We start from the raw sequence: 17,194 nt of genomic DNA, 5'->3' as shown, positions 1-17,194 counted from the left end.
TAAGGAAAAGTGCAGGACGGCTTCTACAGCCAAGTCCAAAAGCAAAGCACACTAAAGCATTATACTTAATTATCAGAAAGGCTGCTCACCCTGTAAAAATGTTGCTAGCAGTCCTTTTGATATGGGTTTGACAGTTTGGTTTTGATTTTTAATATTACTAACCTTAACTTAAGGCTTGGGGGTAACCTGCACGGAGCGGCAGTTACTACCATAAGAAGCTTGCTGGGCAGACTGGATAGACCATTTGGTAATTTTCTGCCATCATTATTATGTTACTACGTTAACATTTTTTAGCACATTCATTAAGAACCTGTGCTCTGAATTTCAGCACATGGTTCATTTGTATTTATTTATTTCTAAATTTTGATATTCTGCTTTTCTGCACTTCAAAGCAGATTAATTTGGGTACCGTAGCCATTTCCCAGTTCAACACAGGGTTTACTACATTGGCTCCAGATTGTGATTTAGGAGGTCACAGATAAAGAACGCAGCATTTCTCATCACCCCCTCCACCCAAATCCCACAGTGGAATCACAGGATTGCCCAGGTAGGCAGGAGACGAACCTCTGGTGCCAAAATGGAGCTTCCATCCCCCTCCCTTCACTCTGTACCAGCCCCCGAGGACAGGGGAAATCTTATTGGGCAACCCACCCTTTCCCCTCACCCCACCACTCCTCCCATTTGACATACCATGTATATTTCAGCTGTATATATTTCCATATATATATATTTCCATGTATATTTCCGCTGACTATAATCCATGTTTCTGTACTACTAATTTATTGTTTTATGTTAATTTATAGTTTGGAATTTTTGTTAACTTATTGTTTGATTACTTAATTCTGTCCTATCTTCCGACATCCATGTTTTTACTCTCCCTGTTTTAATGTAACTTCTCATTTCCACTTATACGTTAATTGGTTTTTTCCCCTTGTTCTAATGTAAACCGGTACGATAAGACCTGGTCTTGAGTGTCGGTATAGTAAAAGAAGTTAAATAAATAAATAAATAAATAAATAAATGAAAGAAATGCAGCTCCCCCCACCCCCACTATGACCTCACATCTTCCCCTAAGGCTGGGGGTCTGCTTTATTTTTTTTTTTTTTTTAAACAATTTTTATTCTGCCCTATCCATCATTCAAAGTGGACAACAGCCGAGCAAACATGATTAAAACATCCAGAACAAATACACATCCCCGGTAATACACAGGACTCTGCACTGCAGAAGACAACTTCCCAATCCGTGTGTGCGAAAAGCACGGAAGCGGGCCGAGATGGTTTAAAAATTGTCCTGTCCCCTTCTGCCCCATCAAGGTGCCAGATTTCAAGGACTTTTTAAATGTGCACACATTTTTATAACTTTTAAACACATTAAACTGGTGCCTCAAGCAGAATGTCAATGTACACTAGTTCAGTATTTCAGGCTAGACAAGATGCAAGGTAGTGGTGACATTCTGATGCAGTTTTCTAAGCTGTAGCCATCTTAAGGAAGGATTTTTTTAAAATTATTTTATGAGCCTTAAATTTGGTACAAATGATAACCTTTGCTGCGTATGCAACGTACTCACAATATCTTGCAGAAGTTAATTTTCACAAGAGTTTCCCCAAGCACTAAGGATGCAGGGGGGCTTAACACACCTGCTACCTCCAAAGCCACACCTTAGTGTCAGTCCCCCTGTGACGAGCTCTAGTTTCACTGGGAAGTGCAGCAATATTCCTGTTTCCGAGCCAGGGAGCTAACAAACGCTGTTTAGATGGGGGAGCTGATTTTCTCAGGCTTTTCCTGGGACCAAAGAACCCAGCACCCGGAGGCCACACTGCCTCACCTTGGGTGTTTTCCCCCATATTCAGTGTGTGCTGCTAATACCTTGCACCACAGATTTTTATATTTGCAAGGGATCGAGGCAACTGTGGTTGCAGTGCACCCGTGGAGTAAATCATGGAAAGATGGAGCATGATTCAGGGGATCATCCCTCATCTTGCAAGCAAGGTTGAAACAACGTTGAGCGACAGAGAATAGAGTCTATAGAAGCAGACTACATCAGGAAAGGTTCATAAAAAGCCATCTCCTCGGAGGCACCAGACCGTGCTCTTCTTCAGGAGCTGCTATTGGGCAGCAGAGGCCCTGGCTGAGCTGCAGAGACCCCCGACTTTCTTGCCACAATACAGTTTTCAGCTCCACATTAACTCTGATGGTGACTGCAGAGCCTTGCGTTTTGGATGGCCCTAACCCGAGGCCAGCTAGGATGGCCATGGGCAGGATATTCCATCTGGGGAAGCAGTAGGTTCATCTCAGCAACTGATCTGAGGAGTTGCCATAACACCCAGCAGTATGCTTTGAAGGCAAGTGAAGGCATGTTATCCTTGGGGAAGGAGTGACGCTTCCCTTGTGTCCTTGTCTTAATCCTGTCTTTTTTAGAAATTCCTTACAGGTAAGGGCTTGAAAGGCATGATGCGGGAGCCTGAGGGTATCCTAGCATGGATGAAACCTGCCCCCCGTTGGCAGTTAAGTCTCGGACTGGAGCTATTTAAAGTAGTAGCTCAAATCCTGCTGGCAAAACAGATGGCAGGAGAAAAACTGCTGTTTGGATGGGTGGATGATGTATAAAGTGCTCCTTGTGCGCGGCGTGTTAGATGTTGGTATGGGGTCTGAACACGATGCTCTGTGAAAGAGAGAGCTGTAGGCTAGAGGTAGGATGCCGGCCTGCCTGTAACTGAAGAATCAGTGTGAAACAGAAAAAAAAGCATGCCAGGTATGAGCGAGTTCCTCCGAGAGCACGTTCAGGAGATGTGTCAGGAGATGCCAGGGGTCTACAAGGAAAAGTGAATGAGGATGTGACTTACGTGAGTGGTTGTCTATAAGGGAGTCGTATGTGCCTAGAAAGCACGGGGATCTGATGGCTAGAAAAAATGCAGAGAATTAAAAAAAATGTAACCTATTTTCTAGATTTCTGGATGAAATTCTTGGAAAAGAAATATGTAACTTTCCCCATGGAAGAAGTGCAGCATGTGTGTGTATATAAGAAGCTGAAAAAAGCCGAGTTGCTGTGACTTCTGTGCCTGAGCTGTAAGAAGAAAAAAATAAGCATCTCCTGTATCTGGAGGAAATTAGTTGTTGAATCTTAATTCCTTTCCTCAGTGGCGACATTGGGAGTTCAGGTATCCACAGTCTTCTGCCTCTTCCCTTATTGCAGGTGTATACGGAGTCATCTTAAGAGACACCTGCTCAAAGGAATAACAAGGGCAAGAGAGAGAATATACTACAGTCTGGATTTTTTTTTCGGTGCAAAGGAAGCTGTAGAACTAGGGGTCACAATATGAAACTCCAAGGGGGTAAAATTCAAGAACATCACCAGGAGATATCTTTTCCTGAAGAGGGTGGTGGTTGCCTGGAATGGCTGCCCGGAGGCAGTGGTGATGACAAGGACAGTGGCAGACTTCAAGAAAGCATGCGATCAGCACAGAGGATCCCTAGTGGCAAGAGAACAGTAATGAGGGAATTGCCCATTAGAGATGTGCTTCGGGTAAAGGTTTTGTGTCTGGCTTCGTTTCTGGGGCCCCCCGCAGGAATTTCGTTTTTCCCGCGCACTAACTCCCATTAGTGTTCGGTATGGTTCAGGAGAACCAAAAAACTCCCATTAGTGCGCACTAACTCCCAATAGTGCACACTAACTCAAAAATGAATTTTTTCTGAAATTTCGGAAAAAATTCAGTCGTTTTTCGGTTCTCCCGAACCATTCCGAATTAGGCAATTTTGTTGACATTACCTAATTCGGGAAAAACGATTGCACATCCCTATTGCCCAGCACTCACTGAGCAACGGATGCAGCCCAGGGCAGCGGTGATATGGGATGCACTGTGCTTACTGGAGACTGGCACAGCCTGCACGGAGCAGCAACTGCAACTCTAAAGGGGACCCAACAGGATTGGAGGTTGGGTTCCATGTGGGAAGTGGATCTGCTCATAAAATTGCTGCTGGGCAGACTCGATGAGCCTTTTGCTCTTTATCTGTTGTCATTTACTATGTATTTAAGAGCAGCTCATGCAAACCCCCTATACGTGATCCTGCTGATACATCACCCCCCACTCTTCTCCTCCTTTATTTATTTATTTTATTTACTTAATTTTCTATACCAAAGTTGGTATTTACCTTCACACCGGTTTACTCCTAGTCAGAGTACAAATATTTTTAATTGCTGGCCTCTAGAGATGTACAGACCTAAAAAAAAAATGTTTGGTAACTAATTTGATAAATCCTCCAGGATTTCAGAGTGAATCTGTTTGGTGAACTTTGCTATGGGAAATTCAGTGCAGCCTTCCAGGAGCTGGTCCAACCCGTGTCAGGTTTCAGCAAATCCACTTAGATTCCTCCTTTCTCCCAAGCCACTGAGGAAAAACTGGCAAATTTCCCCACTGGATACATAACTTCCATCAACCTCAAAAAGCCTGCACATTGCTACTGCTCATCGCACTGCACATCCCTGTCTGTGATTTGTTTTTTCCACGCACCTCTGAATTTGGCAGGATTCCACCAACAGGCAGTACAAATATTTGAACAGATGAAAAACGGATTCACTTTATGGAAATTGCAATAGCTAGAAATAGAAACCTAAGTGCTACAAAAGCCAAGTTTTGAAGCCTTGAGTGCAGTTAAAATTTGCTGCATCAGAGGTAAAAATCTGCAGACTAAAAACAGCAGGAAAAAAAAAACCAAAACCAGAACATGAACAGAAACTGCAAATCATTAATTGTGAAAAATTCATCGAATAAAGATTAGCTGTTTGGATTAGCAAGAACAATCGAGAATGAAATTATTAAATGTATAATGCATGCAGTTCTTGAGACGACAGGAGTGAGCGAACACATCAGAGGTATTCAGATTTAGTGCGGCCATCATAAGCCACCCCAGTGATGCTATTCTGAGAGAGCCTGTGCACATCAGCTCTTAGAAGCTAAGCCAGGCTGGACCTGGCTAGTACTTGAATGGAAGACCAGGTGCAGTGAAATACAGAAAGCAACAGCAAACCACAATAGAGTTCTGCCAAGAACGCCATAGGCCCGGTGACAGGGCTGTGATCGCTTAAGCCCGTAACAAAAGAGCTGCTTGCCATCGCCACCGCTTTAAAGTTAGTGAAACGGGTTGCCAGCTGGCTCCAGGTTTTCAGGACAGGGTGATCCAGCCCTATTTTTACTCCACTGCTTACACGGGCTTGCAGTTTTGCTTTTCTTAGGGATATCAATAGCCTTCCTTCACAGCTTAATGGGGTTGGGAGAGAGAGATTTCCCATTTTTATAACTTCCCTCACCCCCGTCTAGCCCAGGCACTGTGGGCAGCACTCCTTAGCTAGGGACCAAGGACTGGGCCTCCTCTGGCCACCAGGTGCTGTGCAGTTGGTTCTCAACCTTTTTTCGGTCGGGACACCCCTGACAGATGGTTCTCACATGCGTGACACTCTGAACACATGACTATCATGGGGCTAAATGTAAACATACACTTTGCATCCACAGGAAACCCTTCAACCTCCCAACAATGGGTGCAGAGCAGAACTAGGACATTCCTTGTAAAATTCACCATATATATATATTCTGGTCCTGGTGTCTTCTCAGTAACAGCAAAGCAAACTCCCTCTACTACCAGGCTCAATAGACCTCCTTATGAAAAGACAGTAATTTACCACTTATGCATGTCCTATTGAGAAAACGCAACATTTAAGACTGATATAAATGTCTACATGCTAGTAAAATATCTCACCTCTGTTACACACACAAAACCGACCTTCATCAAGTACAGAAAGACCGCAAATTACAAATATGGAGACACAAAATGGAATGGAAACCCAAAAAAACCACTCTGCATGCAGTGCAAAACTGGAGAAAAGAAAAGAGAAATATAGCACCTAATAGACTCCCAGGATCTGCAGTAATGCATACAAACTAACCCGCACAAAGTTACACCTGTATTATGGAACACACTCAAACGGTAACAACCCAACCTATAAAAAGGGAACACTACAAATATTAAACCAGGCCCTAATCACCAGTGCATTTCCTATTGGGAAAACAGAACAAGCCAAGCTCTATAGATCCCCACACATAAATAATTATAAAGCTATACTAATACATGTTTCAAAACATCTAATGAACTGAATAACATCCAACAATTAAAAACTCATAAAAACTAAAAATTGTCCAAATACCAATAAAATATTTCAAAACAGCAGACACATCACATAATACCCAATAATTAAAATGGCAGTCAATCAAGAAAGCCACCTTTACTTACCCTCTCCAGCAATTCTCCTACTCTTTTCCCTTGCAGGCCAATAGCACTCACCAGAAGCAGTAGTCAGTGGCTGCTGAAGCTCTGTCCTCACAGACCTCTTCCTTAGGGCCCACAACCAATTTCTCTCTCACACATACACACACACACACACCAATTACACCCAATGACCAATCTCTGCCTCTCACATATCAATGACCTCCCCGACCAGCCTCTTTCTCATACCAGTCACATCCCTGACTAGTCTCTGTCTCCCACACACACACACACATCATCTCCTTGACCAGTCTATCTCTCTCTCACATATACACACAGCAGTAATCTCCCTGACCATAAGAACATAAGAAATTGCCATGCTGGGTCAGACCAAGGGTCCATCAAGCCCAGCATCCTGTTTCCAACAGTGGCCAAACCAGGGCACAAGAACCTGGCAAGTACCCAAACACCAAGAAGATCCCATGCTTCTGATGCCAGTAATAGCAGAGGCCATTCCCTAAGTCAACTTTATTAATAGCAGTTAATGGACTTCTCCTCCAAACTTATCCAAACCTTTTTTGAACTCAGCTGCACTAACTGCATTAACCACATCCTCTGGCAAAAAATTCCAGAGCTTAATTGTGCATTTAGTGAAAAAGAATTTTCTCTGATTAGTCTTAAATGTGCTACTTGCTAACTTCATGGAGTGCCCTCTAGTCCTACTAGGACCAGTCTTCCTCTTTCTCACATATACAAACATGTCATCTCCCTAACCTGTCTCTCTCTCTCTGTCACTTACATGCTCTCTCACTTAGACACATACTGTTGATCACACTTGCACAAACAAGCTCTTTTTTACTTACTTACATGCTGTCAATCACATACACATGCTCCCTCTCCTTCTGGCTTGCTTTCACTCATGAACCCCTCCACCAGTACAAATAGCAGCTGTAGCAGCCTCCTCCTCTAGCCCCCACGGCCCGCGAATGAAGAATCCCATTAGTTGCGAGGACTAACTCTGCTATTTCTCCCATTGCTGATCGCCGGCTGTTCTTCATTTTGGTCCGGGCCTGTGCTTCTGCTGCGACTTTATGCAGCCTGGTTCTCTCTTCTTCCTGTGTGTCCCATTGTACATCACTTCCTGTTTCGGGCCATGTCACTGATGTTTACCAGCTTCCACTAACACTTCTGCCATTCCTGCCTGGACAGAATGGCAGCATTGTTAGTGGAAGAAAATGTGCGTCTCCCTGTGATGAAGGGGAGAAAGGGAAGCCATGACACACCTGCTGGTGCTTGGGTCACACTGGTGTGTCACGACACACTGGTTGAGAATTGCTGTTCTAATGCATATCTTAAACACATCACTACAAGTCAGCGCCTTACCTTCAGAGTTAGAGAGACCTTCATCTGACCCAAGTTTGAAAAGAAGCCTAGATAGAGCCATAGTTGACAACTATAATCCTGTTTCCAACCTACTCTAAGTAGGGAAACTTTTCAAAAGAGCGACTTCCTGCCAAGTAACCCATACCAATAAGGTTTATGAGCAGGCTACAGCTTCTCAGTCATCTGTACTGACAGATGACTGAGAAAGTACTTAGACAAAGGCACCAACTCTGATAGCTCTCCTAGCCCTCTCGCTAGCCTTCAACATCGTGGACCATGACATTCTAATTACCTGACTAGAGATTCTTGGTGCCAAAGGTACTATGTTAAAATGGCTCCAGTCAATCCTCAAGGGCAGATCACAGAGAGTACAGGGAGACTCCAATCTCTCCAACCCCTGGGAACTAAAATACAGATTACTTCATAGATTGGTCCTCTCACCTTTCCTATACAACATTTATATACAACTCTTATGCCTCATCAGACAGACGACATTTCTTTGCTAACTACATCCAGATCAACTGCAAACCTGGGCAACTTCACACAGAACTCAGGCAAATTTAACATTTTCCAACAAGCTATGCCTAAACCCTGCCAAAAGAGATAGAATTACTCTGGATAACCTAAACAACTCTCAAACCTCTTCCCCATCAACATACATCCTGGAACCTACAACTGATGACAATATCTTACCTAAAATCCTAGGGGTCATCACTGATTCCCAACTCACCATGCACAAACAAATCTTTTACAAGTTTAAAACATCTTTTCTACACCTATGCAACATCAGAAACTATACACATCTGACAACAGTGATACACATACAGGTCACCTCAAACCTGGATTATTGTAACTCACTATATGCAGGCCTGCAAAAATTACAAGCCCACCACTTCCAACTGGGCTAAAACACAGCAGCATGCATGCATACATCTACAACTGAAACTGTCCAATCACATTACCCATGACTTATATAACCTACCCTAGCTGCCTGTTGCCAGCAGAGCTTTATTCAAAATTCTCACACAGGTCTATAAGACACTTAACAAAAGAACCCAAAATATCTTGTAGACCGGCTGATTCTATACACCACAGACAAAACACTCTGATCACCATAAGAGATCTGCCTCTGCATCCCACCCATAGCTGAGACAACACTTATCAAAACTAACAACAGGGCTTTCTGCTGCCTGAATCCCAAACTATGGAGCGCTATCCCAAAGGACATAAGTACCATCAAGGACTGCTTAGGCTTCAGGAAACACTAAATAATAAGACATTGTTCCGAAAGCCAATGACCTCCCCTCCTTCACACTGACCTCTACTCCCAGTGACTCCTATTCAAACTGGACGGCATACCTGCCACATACATCTAACTCCTATTGACATAGTATCAGTCTGATGCCTACTGCTCACCTTATTTCTCGACCCATGCTGTATACTTGCATTGACCTGTTTTAATGTATGTATCATTTATATAACCTACAAACTGCACAAAGAAACTTGCATTAATTTACACTTGTTGTAACAATTAATGTGTGTTGTATTGATTTAGGTATGTTGTAAACTGCACAAAGCATCAGTTTGACATGGATAACTCAGAAGTTATCTAGCTAAGGGCCGATGCAATACAGTGCGCTCAGCCGAGTGCACTGTATAACCCGCACTCAGACGTGGGTTAAATAGGCACTAATCCACCCCATAATGCAATAGGGGGATTAGCACCTATTTAACCCGCGTCGGATGTGGAGTGAATGTAATAGCGCTCATCACATGCAAATGCATGTGCATAAGCCTATTACTCATTCACTCCGCATGCAAAATATAAATGTGCGTCTCAGAGCGCAGGTAAAAGTAGTACAGAAGAAAAAACTGCTTTTCTGTACTTCTTTTTCCAAGTAAAAAAAAAAAAAAAAAACTCCGCAGACCACCAAGTTATGAAGACCAACGCCGGTAAACTCGGCCTTGGTTTTCATAACCGGCCATCTGCCAGTAATGAAAATGGACGCCGTAACTTATTATCCAGCTAAAATTTGGCCGGATAAGTTAGGGGCGTTCTGGGGACATAACTGGAAGGAGCAGAGTTAGCTGGATAACTTATTCATCCTGAAGCTCTGTCCTGAAGTTAGCCGGATAGAATTATGTGGCTAACGTTAAGATAGCTGGGTATTATTCAGCGGCACTGCTGAATATACATTCTAAGTTAGCCAGATAGTTTTACCCAACTAGATGAGCCGCACAGTGGCTGAATCTGAACCCCACTGGACTTTACATGGTTAGGGAGTGATGAAATAGAAGCTGGTTGCAATGTCAACTGTGCAAAAGAACACTGAGTTATGACTGATGTGGTGCCCATAAGTCAGAATTCCATTCTCCCTACTCCTCCCCCAACTTTTCTCTCTCTTTTTTTTTTTTTTTTTTGTACATTTCTCAGACCTGTAACATTCCTCTAAAAAGCATCGGAGAGAGAGAATATACTGGCTTTTACATCAAAAGCTTGAAGAGTTTGCAAACAAAACAGGGAAGGAATCAAGCCTGGGAACTGAGGTCTGTTAGATAAAATGCGGTGCCTCCTGGGTGGTGAGCAGCCCCATAGGCCTCACACCAAAAAGGAGGAAGCAAGGTAGTAATTATAAGAGCCAGACGGGCAAGAACAAAAGGGGAAACTTGCAGTCTGGCTCAGAGGATCCCTGTGGGTTAATGGAATCCCGAGGAGAAGTTTAATAACAAGACTGGCGAAATCCTCTACAGACAGCCTGGCGTCTGCACTCCCACACTCCTATTAACTGGCTTCACCAGAACAATAACGCAGTGCAGCACAGAAGCGCAAAGGCGCATGAATTATACATGCGAACAGCAAGATTCTACGGTGCTTCTGCAAACTGCCGACTGGGCTTTGCTGCCTTTTGTGTCAAACAGTAATCCAAAAAAAGGCAACACGAACTGTAAAAGCTAAAACTGATTATTAGACAACCCGAGCATTACTCGGAAGCGTTCTGTCTGTGTACGGTGGAGGCAAAAACTAGACAGAGCCAGGTGTGCTAGGTGAGAGGAGGAGAGGAGGAGCGAGATAAGCTGATACAGAGATAGATAGGTGGCTGTGCTCACAATGTTTAAGGACAGAAGAGGGCAAATATAAGGAAATGATTGCTTTATTGCTGGATAACTTTTTCTAAACAGATAAGCAGAAATGTCATTGGAGGCTGCTGTGCAGCAGGCCTGACTTCATGGGTGCCCTGCAACTCCAGCCCCTGAGCTGCTCAGCTTTCAGTCAATCTGAATTCTTTTTTTTTTTTTTTTTTTTTTTTAGTTGGAGAGGGGACTGTTTCTCTACAAAGTTTTCAAAATAGCTATTTCTTGCTCCACTTCTTCTCCCACATTAGCTAAAATAGCTGACCTTGGCACTGTCTCGCCCTCGCTAGATGTTGGAGTTCATCAGGCTCTCCAAGCAGCTTCCTCCAGGTGCTTTTGATGCTGCTCCTGCTCCTCTGCTTTGAAATCTTCTTTCATCTTTTCTCTCTTGCCCTCTTTACAGGCTCCCCCCTCCCCCTCCATCGTTTTATGGCTTTATACCCACCCACCTTTCTCTTCCTCAGTTCACCTCCTGCTGTTTTTTCTGTAGCCACTCATCAATGCCTCCTGGTTTTCCCCTCTGTAGTATTTCTATCCTTCCATCCCACTTACCTTCACTTCTTTCTTGCCCTTAGAAATCCCACCTTGCTCACATATCTTCCTTAAATCCTTTTTCCCCTTCCTACACTACCCACTCTCTGCCTCGCGGTTCTACTTTTTCAGACACCACCTTCACCTACACCAGCGTTTCCCAAGCTTTTCAAGCCTACGTTAGCAAACATTGTTATACGACCCACCAGCCTCCGAGGAGCAGGCAACGCAGACCTGGTGGGTACTGAAATGGCCAAAAGAAGATTCCAAGAGCGACTGGTGGGGCTTTCGGTGCTTTCCTACCAAACTGTAAAACAAAGGGCCAGAGAGGGTGGAAACACCTATGAATCCAACACAATGGACCAGTTCCCGCTATATATAGGTGCAGGCTAAGGGAACGTGGTGGGGACAGTCAGCTCAGCTAGTTATCTTGGCTGCCGCATGTGACTGTCAAGAGCTCCTTCACCGCCGCTGCTCCCAACAAGAGTAAGTCACATCCTGTGCTCCGGGCATGCTTTCTCCCGGGGAGAGGGCAGAAGCTCGGGACAGGGCAAAGGAAAGAGGTTGTGTGCAATGTATCTGCTGCACAAAGCAGGCCCTGGCTATCCATTCCCCGCATGCTGCTGCACACGCTGGGGCTCATGCTACAGCTGGAACGAGGCATGCCTCGTTCCAGCTGTACAACGGTTTTCAGAAAGGAGCTCCTGCACGTTCAAGAGCTGCTGTTGGTGCACCTTGTTGCTGTGAGATGCTGACCTGGATCTGAGTATCAGGTAATGGTGACTTTTTCTTGGCACACCCGATCAGGAAACACTGACATACACTATGCGTTCACCCTTGCCTCCCCAATCTCCTGCCCTCACACTTAAATATCTGTGATCCTGGTCCTAAACTTTGATCCTTATGCCACTAGTAGTGGTATCTTAAGCTTTTCCCCATATCTTCACTTAACTTCTTGTGGCACAAACACAAGTGATCAAGACTTTTTCCTATAAATGCATTTATTAACAGTGTTAAAGTCAGCAAACATCAAACAGGACAGCCATGTTTCAGGAGCTGCCTCAGCCTGCTTCTTCACATAGTTTATCTTCACACTTTCCAAACACAATTTCAGTCTAGCTATTGTCAGGAGTCATCTATTCCCTCTTTACTCACGTAGTTTCAATTTCACAAACAATCAAGTCAGCAATTTTACAGGAGCTGACTTCTCCTGGAGCCCCAGGGGCCTCTCTAAACCTCCCGGGCCCTGATTCTTATCTTCAGCGATGGGATCCTCCCTGAGCCCATAATCCCTTGCTACACTCAGCTTTAAGGTGCTCTGGGGCTTTTGGGAACATACTTTGTCACATGTCTACCATTACTTCTACCATTACTTATACTAGGAGGATGGTTGTCCAGAACAGGATGGCACTGTTTGCCTATCTCTTTAAGTAAGGGTATGGAGAAATGATCTCTGGGAAGAGTATGGCTCTATTTATATAATCCTGAGTTGGGATGGTGATTCTAAGAGATTCTGAAAGAATTTGAGTTTCAGAGGGATAGAATCCATCCTGGGTTCTGGGGATAGCCCTTAAGGCCTGCTGGTTCTGCCACTCCCACAAAAGCATGGCTATACATTTTTTTTTTTTAGGAAAATATTTTTTGCACTTAAAAACAGACTATCAAAATGATTATCCCACCATTTAAATGCCATCTGTGACAGGTGTTTCAAGAGATTACAGTAAGAACATTTTTTTCATTCTCGAGCCCCTGAGGAAAGACTCATTCTGAAACTTGGCCATGTCATGATATTAAGATTATTTTCACGAGAATTGTCAACATAAAGTCTGTCCATAACTTGGGGTCATTACAAGGGTATAAAGGAGAACACTTTGTTTAGCAATTTATTGGAAACCATTTTTGGAGTGGCGATTAATGTATTTGAACTCAATAATCATTTCAATTGTGTTTTTAAGTGCAAAAACATTTTTTCCTAAAAAAAAAAAAAATGTATAACCATGTTTTTGTGGTACTGTGATATTTAAATAAGGCGGGTGGAGGTTAGTAAATGATTACAGTCAGAAAAACAAGGTAATCTGGATGGTACCACAGACCATTTGAGTATGAAGCAACCATTCCCCACCATTTCTACATATTAGATGAGAATAAATTAAGCAGTTTTTTCCCACAATAACATAGTTTTTCTATTAGCTGAAGTAGGTGATGTTTTTGTTTATGACTTTGGCTATCTGCTGAATGGAGACACTTTATTTTTTGGTTCTGCCGGTCCAGCAGGGCCTCTTTCCTGCTGTGCCATAATATACCCGGCTCTAGGGGGATTTTGGAAACAGTTAGCTGCCAGACCACTCTCTGCAAGGAGGTGCCTTTCTGCTAAAAGAATCAGGACTAGGAGTGAGTACTATCTCGTGTTAACATGGGGACAAGCTGGAGATTGTGTTTTCCTTCTTTTTGGTTACTGGAGCTGTTTGGAAGTTTTCATGGCTGTCGCTGTGCTATTATAGGGAGTTAAGGGTTTTACCCAAGATTGTCTGTTAGATTGGTCTGTGGTAAGATCCTGTGACTCGTCCAATTCTGCGATTACTGCTGATTTGTTCTGCTGGTAACCCCCAGAAGATAAAATAAAGTTTATCTTGGAACTACACTGTATTGTGTGAGACTACCTTTATGGATCCCAGGGTGTGGGTTTGCAGAAGAGAGAAGGGTTGACAATCCACAGTGGGGAAAGCAGTGTAGATGGTCACAGAAGGAAAAAGCGTTTTGTTTTTCTTTTCCCTATCCTGAAGAAGAATAATATACCTCATTTCCATGTGAGCCAAATCCAATCCAACAACTTACTCAACCAAATTTTGTGAACCCACAGGACACAAAACCTCCAGTGCCCTAACACGGCTCACATATCTATGTGTATGTAACCCGTTAGGGGCATTCCTCTTCAAACATTTCTTTGCAGTATAGACATTCACTCATGCATTCAACAAATATTTCAAAAAAAATATGCATATATATAGTTTCCTTGCTTGTGATTCCCTCTCTATGACAGCTGTTGCTTAGTCTCTTTTAGTGCAACATCCACGGCTGGTCTTCAGGAAGAAGCAATCAATGTATCATAGCAGATATCTTGTAGTTCTTTGCAGGTACAATAGTAAATGGCCCACTAGTATGACCCAGAGAGTGGAACCTCATTTTCAAGAGCTCACATCTATCATATGCCGAGTGACCCGATTGAGTGCTTTATATCTTACTTCAGCAGGTACTTAAGATGCCATCAGTCAAGGGAGCAAGGGACAGCCATTGTCATCTTGCAAGGCAGAAGAAAAAGCAAGTTCTCTGACAGATTTCTCCAGGTTAAAAAAACAAAAACCAAGGAAGGGAAAAACTCACTGCCGTTAGTAGTTAGGCAGGATAGTTCCTGTCCTTTGGATCATCTCGTATTTCCTGATCAGTACAAAAAAAACTGGATACACTGGGAGATGTAGGCGAACATAGCCTCCAAAATAGATGCACGAAGCTAGAGGCAGAGGATCAATTAATGCCGGTTGTGCTCCCAGTCACCCTTTATAAGAAGTGAAATTCTCCACTCAATTAAGCATCCTCTTGTCCCATCTTTTGTTCAGTTGCTAGTTTAAACCCCATCTCCATTAAAATAATCATAGTTCCTGAAGAACAAACTCAGATTTGAACTCAGCAAGAGAAGAACGAGCAAGGTTAAAGGGGAGGGGAATAATGAAAGCTATTTCCATGGAAAGGGGAGGCTGGATTACTGCCTGCCCTGGGAAGACGTGATCCCGGGGGCGTGGAGAGGGCATGGGTAGAACGACGCACGGAGTTTCCACAAGAAGATTTACCCACAGAGAAAGCTGGAGGGAATCCTCCGTGCTTACTTTTGCAGGGGGGCAATAATGAAAACAGAAGCGGGAGGGCGCTTTTGCTTACGGTATTGGCGGCAGGACACGCAGGACAAAGTTTGCCTGCAGGATTTGAAAGACTGCGAAGAGTTTGATTATTTACCCCAAAGAGAATAAGATGGGGAAAGCAAAAGGAATTAGGTGTTCTAGAGTTGTGGTAAAACCCCCTTGGCTTGAAGTACAAGGCTGCTGGCTTCTATTACACACCGAAGACAAAAGGGGATTTTTTTTTTTTTTTTTTTTGGCACATCGTGATGAAGTAAGGGTTTCACGTAGGCAGACATACCCCAGAGACACAGAAAACAAAGCCAGACTTACAAAGAAGTAGGAAGTAATATTGGGTTGCTGGGAATCATTATTCAGGTAAGTTATGTTCCAAGAACGGGAAATACAGCGAGGGATTGCGGAGGGATTGCCTTCCCACAGAGCCTTGGTCTGCGAGGGCCAGGGGAGGGAAGGAAAAAGTCTCCAGGAGAGGTGGCAGGGGGCAAACAAGCAGAGGGCTAGGAAACTGCCAGGAAAGTCATGGAGTGAAAGCGGGCTCCAGTCAGCTCAAGGGGCAACAGCTGGGCAGCCTTTTGTCTGGGGCCTAACAAGAGTTGCCAATGTACGGCTCAGAAGAGGTTTCATTAAGCACCTGCTGTCAAGTGAGTGGATCGGCCTGGCGTCTTGGGGACTGGACCGGAACGGTATCTGTGTGGCAAGGAATAAACAAGTATTTTGGTACTGCCAGTGCCGGTTTGTGTGCAGTGTTTCTGACACTCTGACAGCAATCCAAAGCAGGCCACAAGCCTGTCACACCCTCCCTGCACACACTTATGTTTACATTTCTTTTATTAAATTTTCAGCAATGCATTGAAACCAATACAACCAACAGAAACAAGTAGAAAAGATCCGGAGCCCTGGTTGATACTTCTCAGGGTCCTGTATTTATAACAATTAACTGTTATATCCCCCCCCCCCCCCCCCCCCCCCCCCACCAAGGTATCACTCTGTATAAAAGCTGCATCCTAATGTCTTTTCTCTTCTGACACACAATAGATTCACAGGGGGTTTATCCCCCATAATCTTTAAGATCTAAACTCCTCACCCTATGTGGCAAAGATTGCAAATACAGGTTCCATATCTGCAGAAAAAAAACATCCACATATTTGTCACATATGTTTGGCTAATTTTCCTCTTACCCAAAACTGTGGTATTACCTTTTTGGATAAAATTAGGCTTTACGGATCCACAGTCTTACAAATGTATGGCCCATAGCCACCCCAGACAGGTTATCAAGTAGTAATACTTTGACTTGGAATGATGCCCTTATAGCTGTTACTCTGTACATGCAGCATATCACAGACTTCCAGAGTTTGCGCAACTCCTTAACTGATGACTTTCCACACCTTTGCACATAATGAATGTATGTGGGTGTCAGTCCTAGCAAATGACCTGAATAGTTTTTGTGCACCAGCAAACAAGCATCAGGAAACTCCTGACAAAAAAAAAAACAACAAACTCTCTTCCATGGGAATGAGAAAAAAATTCCTAGACCAGTAACATATCCCAATATTTTCCCAATTATGTACTTTCAAAATAGAGCGCCTAGTCCTCAGTCCAGAATTGTTCAACATTTATTTTGTTAGTGATACCGGGAAATGTTTGCCTTTTTACGGATGATTCCAAAATCTGCAAGCGGGTAGACACCCTGGAATGTGTGGAAAACATGAGGAGGGATCTTGTGAAGCCTGGCAGCTAAAATGTAATGTTAACAAATGCAGGCCTATGCATTTAGGTTGCACAAACCCAAGGGAGCAATACAGTATAGGGAACGAAATTCTTCTGTGCACAAAACAAGAGCAGGACCTTTAGGTGGCCAAACAGGTAGATAAGGCATAGAAAACAGCAATAATAGTAAAACCATACTATTAAAAAGAATATTTCAAAATAGCTGACAAACAGAATGACATCCAATAATTAAAAATTCATAAAAATTAAATGT

Source organism: Rhinatrema bivittatum, unplaced genomic scaffold (genome assembly GCF_901001135.1).
Source record: "Rhinatrema bivittatum unplaced genomic scaffold, aRhiBiv1.1, whole genome shotgun sequence".
Lineage (NCBI taxonomy): Eukaryota > Metazoa > Chordata > Amphibia > Gymnophiona > Rhinatrematidae > Rhinatrema > Rhinatrema bivittatum.
Note: the sequence above shows the minus strand (reverse complement) of the source record.